The sequence below is a fragment of the Arctopsyche grandis genome, chromosome 8, assembly GCF_051622035.1.
Source record: "Arctopsyche grandis isolate Sample6627 chromosome 8, ASM5162203v2, whole genome shotgun sequence".
NCBI classification, from domain to species: domain Eukaryota; kingdom Metazoa; phylum Arthropoda; class Insecta; order Trichoptera; family Hydropsychidae; genus Arctopsyche; species Arctopsyche grandis.
In genome coordinates this window covers 21579461-21591186 of record NC_135362.1, presented here as the reverse complement: position 1 = coordinate 21591186, position 11726 = coordinate 21579461, and the positions used below count along the sequence as shown (strand labels likewise).

The 11726-nt window shown below is 37.3% G+C and overlaps 1 long non-coding RNA gene across 1 annotated transcript in view; it reads left to right on the top strand.

The window, feature by feature from the left end:
- The first annotated feature begins 319 nt into the window (after positions 1 to 319).
- LOC143915427 (uncharacterized) overlaps positions 320 to 11726 on the top strand; it is a 40276-nt gene continuing 28869 nt past the window's right edge. The window contains exon 1 of the long non-coding RNA XR_013260907.1: positions 320 to 804. This is a non-coding gene — a long non-coding RNA (uncharacterized LOC143915427). The remainder of the gene's footprint in view (positions 805 to 11726) is intronic.

The window sequence follows — 11726 nt, the reverse complement described above, 5'->3', positions numbered from 1 at the left end:
CGATAAAGCAATTAGGCCGCGGCCATTGTGACGGCAACCACTGGAGAATCGATAACTCCCGATGTGGCCGCTGGAGGGCGGCTCGAAGTTCATCGGCGCCAACCTTGCACCGGCGTCAACGGCGCGTCTCGAAAACAATCAAAACGAACGCGTTTCATTCAAATCGCGCTATATTTCCAACTATCCATAGCGGATACGCATGCAAATACGAGTATAAAATTGTCCGATTGGAATCCAGCTCGTCCGATCAGATTCTTATAAGTTTTCGTGCGCGTTGCATTTTGAATTTGAATTCGGTCGAGTTTCATTTGTTTGGAGTGAGTGAGTGAGTGCGTGGGGCGAGTGAGCGTAGTGTGCGGTGTGAAGCGGTGCGTGGCGTGGCGTGGCGCGTGTCGTTTGACGTACGTGCAAGCAGCGCGTAGGAGCGAGCGTGTGGAGTGTGGAGGAGTGTGAGTGCGGCGAACGAACGAACGAACGAACGAACGAACGAGGAAAGACGAACGAAATATCCGAGCCGAGCCGAGCCGAGTCGCGCCGCAGTCAGCTGCTGCCGCTGCCGCCGCCTCGCGCCGCTTCTTGTCCGCTTTCGGTGTTTTCAGTTTTGTTGTGTTGTGTTGTTGTGTGATGCTGATTCGGTTGATGCAGCTGATGCAGCTGATGCCACAGCCCCAGCGGGACGACGCCTCCCCCCTCGCCCCCCCGCCAGCCCCCGCCGCCGCCGCCTCTGCCCTCGCCGCTGCCCTCGCCCCCGCCTCCACCTCCGCCTCCGCCTCCGCCTCCGCCCCCGCACTCGCCCGACATCAGGTTGCTCTACCAATATTTATATCGACTGACGACGCGACATAACCTCAAACGAGGGCCGCCCGCCCGCGCCCTCCGCCCCTCCCCGCGGCCCCCTTCATCCGACTTAACCTCATCGATTTTGACGGCTGTGACTTGCCTTTCCTCGATTTTCCATACAATCGATGCTCTGTTCCGGGAAAACGTACGATCATTCGAAACGCTGCCGCCGTGCACGCGATTGTGTTCCGGACTTGCGTACGTTTCCACCGTAAATACGGTTCACTTTCGCGCGTTTTGCTGTGTTGTATGTACTTAGCTAGCCCCCGTCACATTTTGCACGTTTCAAAACTGAAACTCTATGACGGTTGATTTTATTTGAAAATTCAAGATGGCGCTGTTGTTCAAAACAAAATATAATATTTTTTTTTATTCGAAAAATTATACTTATTTTGTTTTTCAATTTGAGCGATTTTTATATTTTTAATTATTATTATATTATATATGTATATATTTTAATTTCATTATCATTATTATTATTATGTTTATTTTTTGTTATATGTTTATTTATTAATGCACTGTCCTTCCTGTCATGCGGAATAAAAAATATTATTATGTTTTGTAAATCGAAATGAATATTGTAAATTGTATTATTAAATATTGATCACAGTAAAATTCGTTGCAATGCAACGATGTTGTCACTATTCGCCGCAATATTCAGTAATGACATCATCGTCATCACTTTCTGTTTATAATACTATATTTATTATATGCGCCTATCCGAGTGTTCGATTACGGATATTTTCTATAGAACTTCCCGATCTTGTGAAAAAGTTTTTGCAGTACGGTGTGCAATGTCGCTGTATTTTGTGTAATCGCCGACAGTCATTTTTTTACAAATTGCATGACATTCGATTGTTGAATCTACTCCGTTCACTGTGTTTCAATAAAATTTCATAACAAATTCGTGCGTCATATAGTGTTTTTTTTTTTTTTTTTTTGTTATCTTAATCTCACCAATCCAACAAAAAACGCCTTTCATTATATCCATTACATGGCAGTAACTTTTTAATGGTGGCTCGCGTTCGTTTAATTTCGTTGAATTTCTAAAATCACAAAAAGCAATCATTATTTTTAATTGTGCTTCAGCTTATTCATTGACTTTATATTGTTATGATGAATTATAACAGTATATTCTTAAGTATTGTAATATTATTAAGTTATGACTGAAAATCAATTTTTTACAAATTTGTATTTTTGTTTACATATTTACAAAAATGTTTTTTCTTTCATTTTCCAATTTTTATAATTCGAAGTATGCAAAATAACAATATCCTCTTTAATTGAAGGTCGAGATTAATCTTCCATATTAGTTCAAAATTATTTTCTGTTTATATTTGCATTATATTATTTTGATTTCGATTTTGTAATGTTTTTTATTGTTTATCTGAGGTGTATTATAATAGTTTCTGGTCTAGTCATCATTTTCTATTTTACAATTTTTTTTATTAGTATTTATAGTATTATCTTTTTTAATGTTAGTTAAAGCATAAAAGGAACAAAAAGTCAAAAACCTATTAAAAATTATTTCTTTTATATATTCATAATAAATTTTGTACATAATATTTGAATTAAAGATTCTTAAAAGTCGACGATTTAAAGCAGATTGTGTTTAGGTAATCTGTGTACCATAATATTATACATATATACTCGTAGTCCGAGACATTCAACCTACTGATAAAGTTGTAGCCTTTTGAAGATATGAAACAAAAAGATGCCATGTAAAAAACTGATTTATTTGAAATTATTAACCCAAAGATTCATTGCTATTAAGGCTAAGGTTGTTTCGCTGATAAAAATCATTGAAAATCACAATAAAATTTATTGCAAATCACAATCGAAGAGGTTTTTTCTGAATTTGGTTACAAAAACTGTTTTTTATTGAATTTAAAAATAATGATACTTACGCGACAATGTTTTTGAAAAAAAAGAGAAATTAAATAAAACAATTTAAAAGCTTTACTAAAAAATTTAAAAAAATGATTCTTTTTAAAGATTTTGCATACTCTAAATTAAAACCAATTAAAATAATAGGCTAATTTAGAGAATTTTTCATAAAATAAAAATTTTATTGTTTCAATTTTGAAAAAAATCACGCCTGCGATGCAATATTTGTTTATAAAATGATCCAAAATAGAGATAGAGATACTGCTATCAAACATTATGCTTTTGGAAAATTTTACGGCCCTTCAAACTCGAACTTCTCACATTTCAATATTGGCCCTTGGCCAAAAAAGGTTAACTACCGCTTGTGCAAGCTGACTGAACCGTTCTGTTTTCCGTTTTAAGATAGTTTACCTCAATTGTTTCTTATAGCAATAATACTCGGCAAGTTTTAGAATAGCCTTGTATATACATACATATATGTATACATACATCATTTTGAAATGTTCACAAAAATTAACCGTATCAGTTGACCGATAAGCTCCAAATCTTTCAAACAAAAACACACGGTCGTGAAAGTCTACAAATACTTATCGATTTTTAATGAAAAATATTTGATCACAACGATTTCTCGACGAGTCTCACCAGCGGTCTTTCCATTTCAAAAAAAAATATCGCATTGTATTGGTTCGAAAGACGCCAAAAAAGTGTTTGCGCATCGTTTGACCTTTGCATTCCGAAACCGACAATCGAATCGAATCTAATGCAATGCGGTAATGCACCGAGCGTGCATAGAACAACGAACATGCAGCCAGGTATACATACACACACACATATTATACAATATACACATGAATTCATACAATATACATTCACATGGATGTGTGTAACATACATGTGATTCACGCATGCGCGTCTATTGTCGCGTAAACTGTTATGTTTATTGTGTGGTGTTGCGAGGTGTTGCTATGGCGTGTTATAAGGGTGCAAGATGCTCGCCGCCACTGGCGTGCCAACACCAAATAAAAAACCTTTAGCTGATTAATACGCGGGGCGGCCATGCGGAACAGGCGCGGTCGCCTCCTCCTCCTCCTCCTCCACCATCACCATCGCCATCGCCATCACCATCACCATCACCATCACCATCACCACCCCCACCATCACCTCCTCCTCCTCCTCCTCCTGCTACTTCGCAGATTTTAATTGTATAAATTAGACTTGCCGAGCCGAGCGCAAATGCCGGATATCACAAAATACTCTCCGATACTCTCCGTGTAACACACGAATTCAAATCGTAATTAAAATTACGTATGCATGTACAATGTAGTCTGCTGAAACGGCTCGTGCGGACATCTCCAAATTGACTCGATGCAGCGTACGCGCTCATCTGAGAAAGTGGATTATATACGTATATATGTCTATATATGTGTGCATACATACATATATCGTTAACCCCTTCGTGTCCGAGTTATCGATTCACATGCATAGTGTACATACATACATACATGTGCACCAGTGGCGTGCCACGAAATTCTCCCTGTTTTTGTCGCACAGTCTTACTTACGTGAGCGCGAGCAGGATACAAGGGGACTAGGTGACGAGTCATACCGGGTCCCCTTGTATCCTGCTCGCACACGCGCAGGCAAGTCTGTGCGACAAAAACAGACGGAATTTCACCGCACGCCACTGATATGTACGTACACGTAAACGCACTCGCCACATGTGCACATCTGCATTGGCAATTTGTTGGATTGGGCGTTGTTTCAAATTGTATTATTGTAATTTTGCTTATATCTAGCGAGTCGGGTTTGGTTTGTTGTAATTTTGATGTATTTTGGGGCTCGAGGTAAGATGTATATATATATATATATATATATATATATATATATATATATATATATATATATATATATATATATATATATATATAACGCTCGCCTTACTATAATAGTCGTTTCGATTCGACATACATATGTATGTACGTCAAAGCTAAACTACTGCCAAAACGTATATACGAATATAATAAGAAAAGAAAAAACTTCTATATATACTGTTCGATACCAATGTTTCCTCTAGGCAAATAAACAGCGCTAAATCTCTGAGAATTTACCGCCATCTATTGAAAATTAATTAATTTTTTTCATATTAAACCATTAAATATATTTGAAAGGTATTTAAAAAAATTCGACCGCGTGCGGATCAGACACAGGACCGACACATTACTTTTATTTTTTTTTTCATTCAATAACTTAATATGCCAACACCCATGCGATGATATGTCATCGGGTACAACACTAGTATTATAATAATTCCGTCGGTCGCAATACTTTCTCTTTCAACTTGTTTCTAATGCTTAGTAAATGTTGTTCATAATGTGTGTGTGTATTTTATATTCAATTTTAAAATGTAATGTATGTGATATTTTTACGACGATATTCGAGAATACGCCTCCGTTTTGTATTTCAGAAGGTCGAATGAAGTCATTTTCATTGTTTATAAATTCGGAAAATCGCGCTTCTGACTTCTTTTTGCGCCACCAATTGTTTGCGAAAGACCTTGGGTTCTTACGTGTCAAAATCGTCATGGTGATCAAACCTTGCTGCTTACAATGATTTCAGGGTTTTCTCTTCGAGAAAACTTTTAATGCAATTGTTGAAATAGATTTCAAGTACCAAAACAAAAAAAACTGCATTTTGTTATTTTGCATCTCGTTACTCCACAGTGATGTTTCCCACTAGGCCCGTGAAAAGCTCCTGTGGTTCAGTTAGGGTCCACCACATGCTATAAACAACGGCAATGGGACACCGAGCTCTCCGCTTCTGGCAATTTTCTCCCTGAAAATACCATTGAGAACGGTTGCTGCGCACTCCACATATTGTTTACCCCTATTTTAGCCGCAACTATTATTCCGTGTACACATTCGTATTAAATAATAAATAATTTTTGAACCGCTCACTTTAGTAGATTTTATATTGTACATATGTAAATATCCCCTCCACACTTTCCCGAGCAATGTCTAAAAAAACGAGCTTCCTCCATCCGCCATGTTTCAAATCGTTTTTCTTCTATATGTATTCAAAGGCGTATACTTCAACCATTTGCAGCCGTCGTAAGAGGGGAATACCTTGAATGGACGATTCGCCTCATCGCATCCAGGAACGGCGACCCGCTCTCTTTATGTGTGACAAGTTTGTCCTCATCTAAGATTGATACTGTAGCCTCCATTGTTCTTGAACGTCGCTCCGCCTCCCTACTCCCTCCCCCCGGGGGAATTGCTCAAAAATTTCGCTCGTTAATATACGCCATTATACATGCCGTCATAGCCGCCATTATGGTGTAAAGTGGCGCATTCATTATTTTATATCGTCGTCAAAAGATCTTCACCCCTTCATGTGAGGGCTTTCAATGAGCAGCGCCTACTTCATAAAGTCGCTTGTCCCACGTGCATTTCTCCTCGACGCCTGGTACATAGTTGCTCTCCAACAACTATTATGTGTCTCCGACTAAATGTCGCCAACTATGTATGCATGTATGTACGTAGTACGTGTATGCTTCTGCTCGTATGTACATTCGTATGTTTTGCTTGGAAGTTTTTGAATGGAAGAATGCAAATGTGTGTACGGAAGACGTCGTCGAACGATCCGACTGTAATTTAGTGGCTGATAAATCGGGGTTACGGCAAAACCATTTGTTCGGCAGCGGCTATCGGTTTCGAATTGGCAATTTATCGGGCGCGCCGTATTTCCTGGTTGCATGTAGGGGCTTCTGAGCCTGCTCCTCTAACCCCTGATTAAAGCTGTCGGAAAATGTCTGCCGAAATGCGTCAAATGACACCGGAATTGCATATTTTATGTTTTCAGTCATAGGATGTGGTGTGATATGCAATATTATGTAATTGAGAAAATATCCTCCGGCGCATTTTTTTATTTAAAAAATCCATTTACTACCATTAGTACAGTTTGGCTGTCATCGACAGAATATTTGCAAGACTGGGCGATGTCGATGACGATGTAATGTCGGGACAGTAGACCTTCTTGATTGAATTGAGTAAAGCAGCAGCAATATCGAGGCGCACTGCAACTATCTCTGTAGTTTTGCTCGATGAATTGGGAAGAGGAACATCCAAATATGACAGAGCTGCTATAATGATAAAGTTGAGTGGCAGGGATTATCGCACAGTGGTTTCAATTCATATTTTGTGTATAATCATTATATATAATGATGGTGTTTGGTGCTTTTGTACAAAATTTTGATCATAGGTATCACTTTGGGCAACCTGTAGTGGCACCAATGGATAAATAAATAAATATGTATGTAAAATCTTTTTTGGTAACAATGTTTTGTGTTTCTGTTTTTAATAAATAAATTATGACAAATACGTTGGTAACTAAAAGTATATGTGATGATTACACAGGTATACTTGAATTTGGATAGATAAAAAAATATATTCTTATCATTGTAATTACAACACGACCAGTATGAGTGAATTTGCAAATTTTGAGTTCTTATTGAAGCATACTTTTAAATTTATTTTCTATAGACGTGTTGAACGGTAAAAAGGTTAAAAATGTCTGTTTTAAGTCTCATTCCATTTGTTTTTCGATATGTCGATTAGTCGTTTATGTAAGTTGTACGGTGTCAAACAACACCAAATATTTTTAGAATTTTTTAAATTTTAGTACACAATTTATGAAACAATCTCTCCGCACGTTCCCCTATCTCAAAAGAAACACCTTCTTGTTTATGTGTTCTTTCAATAATATTGCATATATCGTCGATTTATTATTGTGGCGGGCGGGTGCGTTTAATCCCTCTGATTGTTTTTGCCAAATTACTCGAGTTTTTATTATCTCGATAATATGTAAGCTCGTGAACCTGAGGGTGTTTTGCCAACCCTCTTATGAATATTCAGGCGATGACGGGGGCGTGGGAGGGGTGGGGGGGGGTGAGAGGAAGGGGTCGTTGGGCCGTCCCTTTACCCCGATACTATCGGTCGACGGTCACAATCGTGTCAAATGAGTCGCGAACCGAACATTCTCCCCCTTCTATACAATATATATGTATATTTATGTATGTATTGTGGGTGCCTACCACCTACCTACCCTCTGTCTCGGTTTTGCCACGTCAAAGTTCACCCCGTTGGCTACGCAAATATTGTTGCATTAATCAATACGTCGCCGTAATACAATCTGTCACAATGCATTTAATTGTGATGCCGCATCACACTTCATCGCAAACCACTTTAGTTTGTTTCCATCGATTGCTTATTTTTCGCTGATTTTATATCGTGTCTCATTTCACAATGCTTGTTACTGTGTATTATTGGGTATGTCTGTTAAGTAGTTCAGGGCGGTTGGTTTTTGCAGATTTGAATTTCGATCTTATTTTTCTTAAATTTTCATACTCATTTCAATAATAAGAGATTATTTTGCATTTGTAATTGGCAAAGAAATTTAAAATTATATAAATCAAAATTTCTCATGATCACAATACTTTGTTATCGATACTTCGTATCATCATCATTTGCAGCCATTCACCCATCCACTGCTGGATGAAGACTTTCAACACGCTTCCACTCCTATGTTTTGCGCAACTCTTATCCATCTCAACCCACACATTTGCCTATCTTCGATGCGGTCTTCCTTTTACCATTTTGCATGTTCTCGGGTACCATTCTAGCACTTATTTTGTCCACCTTTCGACCATTCTTCTAGCCACGTAGACCAACCATTGCCATTTCAATCTCTTCACTCTATTCTACTCATTGCCATTTCAATCTTCTTCATACTTCTAATCCACGTATTACGCTTCCCGTATTTCCTTGTTATGCTAAGCATAACGCCTTCAATACTTTGTATAGCATCTTGGTTGTAAGTGTCCAAGTTTCAAATTAATACGTCATCACTGACGAAACACATTTGATCGAAGATCTTTTTCTACAGCCAAAGTGGTATTTTTTTATTTAAAAACGGCATTCATTCGTTAAAATGAAATCCATCGTAATTATTTCATACGTCTCTTTATTTCTTCTTCTTTACTACCGGACATGTATATTACATATATATCATATAATATAAATATATTATAGTATGTGAGTGAGTAGCAGAAAAATTATACATATTTTCATATGTAAAAAAATTATTAGACCAGTCACATGTACATATGTGATATGTATGTATGTACATATGTATATGTTATTTAACTATACTGCTTAGTGGTTTTACCCGACTTTGCTCGGTATTTGTAATATAAGCCGCTTAAACATGGTTTATATTACATTAAGTAAACATTCATTTGTTTTTTTTTATTAAATTAATTTGAATTAAATAAAAATAATATTCAACGATCGTGATAGTAACTTCGATTTGTTTTCGATGGTCCCACCCAAACCTTACATAGTTACAAAGTCTCTTTCGAAATTATATATTAGATAATATTAACCCCATTTGCAAGATATGATAATACAAAATTACTGTAGACCACATTACGAAGAATATTGTTCTTGTTCACTTTTATATTTCACGTAAAACGTTAAAAATGTATCACGTGCGGGAAGCTCTTACATAACTTACACTTTCCAAGTCCACTTGCAGGGCTTCTTGTAGGGTATCCCCAGGAAACTGGTTCTCAACGACGCTTTTTCGTATGCTCCGTACTTATGCACGTATAATATGTATATATGTATTCCTTTTCCGATTGCTTTATTTATTACAATAATATAGATAATTATACGCATTACACACATCTCGTCTCTGATCTCATTATATTTTTATCCGTGATGGTGTTACAGTGTAGATATATTATATGTACATTGTATGTAGTTGAGCATTTACAATTATTGGCCCACTTCTAATTTAAACTTTACATTCGGAATTGCTCACGTTTTTCGCTAGTTCGCTCACGCCGGCATTAGGCTACAGACGCGGTAGTTGAAGATTAACATCATCCGCCTCCGCCGCCCAGACGAACCAACGACCATTTGTTCTGTGTAATTTGCCGCTATCATTGTCTGGATTCGAGCAATGTGGGCTATGTGGCTCGCCGGAAGACGTTTCGCCTTGACCGAATTATCTCCGTATTTATCTCGACAATAAATTCTCTAGGATGGCGCAGAATCGATCTGTCCATACAAAATCGGTCGCCATTGTTTGTAGATAGATCGTCAGCTTTTTTCCCCCGCCCCCGACCTTAGTCCGATTTAATGGCGAGATTGGGCGCAAAACCTAAACGCAAAGCCTCACTCGCGATAGCCATCCGCAGATGAATCCGTTCGAACGTCGACTATTGCTTTCGAGTGTTTAGCTATGTATTTTAGATGATTGTGTATAATATAATAATGCGAGCAATCTCAAACCCGGTAGTGAGTAAGTAAGCAAGCAAGCAAGCACGTGTACTATTGACCGTAGCAATCGTTTATATAAAGTGAGTCGCTTTTGTGTTCGCCGCATCTGATTCCTATATCGCGTGCTCCCGCAACTTTACGCCCCTACCCGACTAACAAACGACCCGTGTGTTTATTTTGGTCGTATCGTGACGATCAACCTCATCGATTTTTACCGACCGTGCTTGATTTTCATGACGCTATTTGAATGTTGTTGTTGTTTTCAAATTATAGAATTTGCTAAATTGTGAATCGTAGTACATATAGAGTAAATTTTTCTGATTTTGTTGGTCTTCAATGCTGTATGAAAACCCGATCGCCGATCCTTTTCCTGTTATATGTACTTGTCTCAACATTCCTTTTTCCATCTGTGTGCATCCGATTTTTCGTAGCATTATTCAGTCAACTGTATAATATCGCGAAAATGTAAAGGGCGTGTATTTAATTGATCAGTAATTTTTTCAGCTTTTGATCAACATTTTTTATCAACATCAATTTTCAGTGAGCATTCTAAATGATCAGCACGCTGTGATCAGTTGTCATATACTCTGTTATTAAACTAAATGATCAGTTATTAAACTAAATAATCAGTTATTAAACCAAAATGATCAGATAATAAAATTAAACGGTCGATGATTACTAATCAAGTTTATAATTAATTACTGATAAATTTTTCATTTTTTTACTCACCACTTTTGAAATTATAAACTAACCTAATAATTTGTTGCCAATTTATTAACAGTCGTTAATATCTCCTTAATAATTTCAACTGGGCATATTACACCAACACTGTTATCACGCGATCCGTATTGATAGTGCTATAGGTCAGTATCGTGATAATCAGTAGCGAATCCGGGTTGCTTTGAAATCCGCGATCTGTATTGATAGTGTAATACCCCCCATATAATATGATTTCCCAATACACCTTCATATGTAATTTGTCCTGTCGATTAATTATTTGTTGGATGACTCTTTACATATAAGTATTTGGCAATTAGATTTTTTTTAATTTCTATTTTCCCATGATGTCATTACGGGTTGCCCCTGACCGACACATATGATATTAAAATTGTACGTATATAAAATTTGAAATCATATTCAAATAGTGGTGATATATGTACATAGAGGGTAGGATGCTTTTGCTAATTTGACGAGGAACTGTTTCAACAATAAAATCAGACAAATTGGCAAACTCTTATAGGAAACGCCTTGAAGTCACAAATATCCAAGTCTGACCAGCAGTACTACAGAAATACTTACGAATAAATTATATTCAATCTAGGTCAACCTAGGGTTTGAACCCGAAAATCTCTCGGTGGTTAGCATTAACGCAAAAGCCGAGCTTTACTACTTTTGAAAATTTACATTACACTCAGTTGGGCTAGTTACATATGTATGTAGCTATGCAAATTAATTGGTTGTTTTGGAATTTAAAATCATCTTTTTTTATTTAATAAAATAAAAAAGTACATAAATTACAAACTTACATTAATTTGTTATATCAAGATTACGTTGGCTTTGCGAATGTTGAATGACATTTTACGAATGAGTTTCCTGCGTGATCGTTTCGTTGGCCTTCACGCCTAGACCTTTAGCGGTTCTATTGTTTCGTCGATCAAAA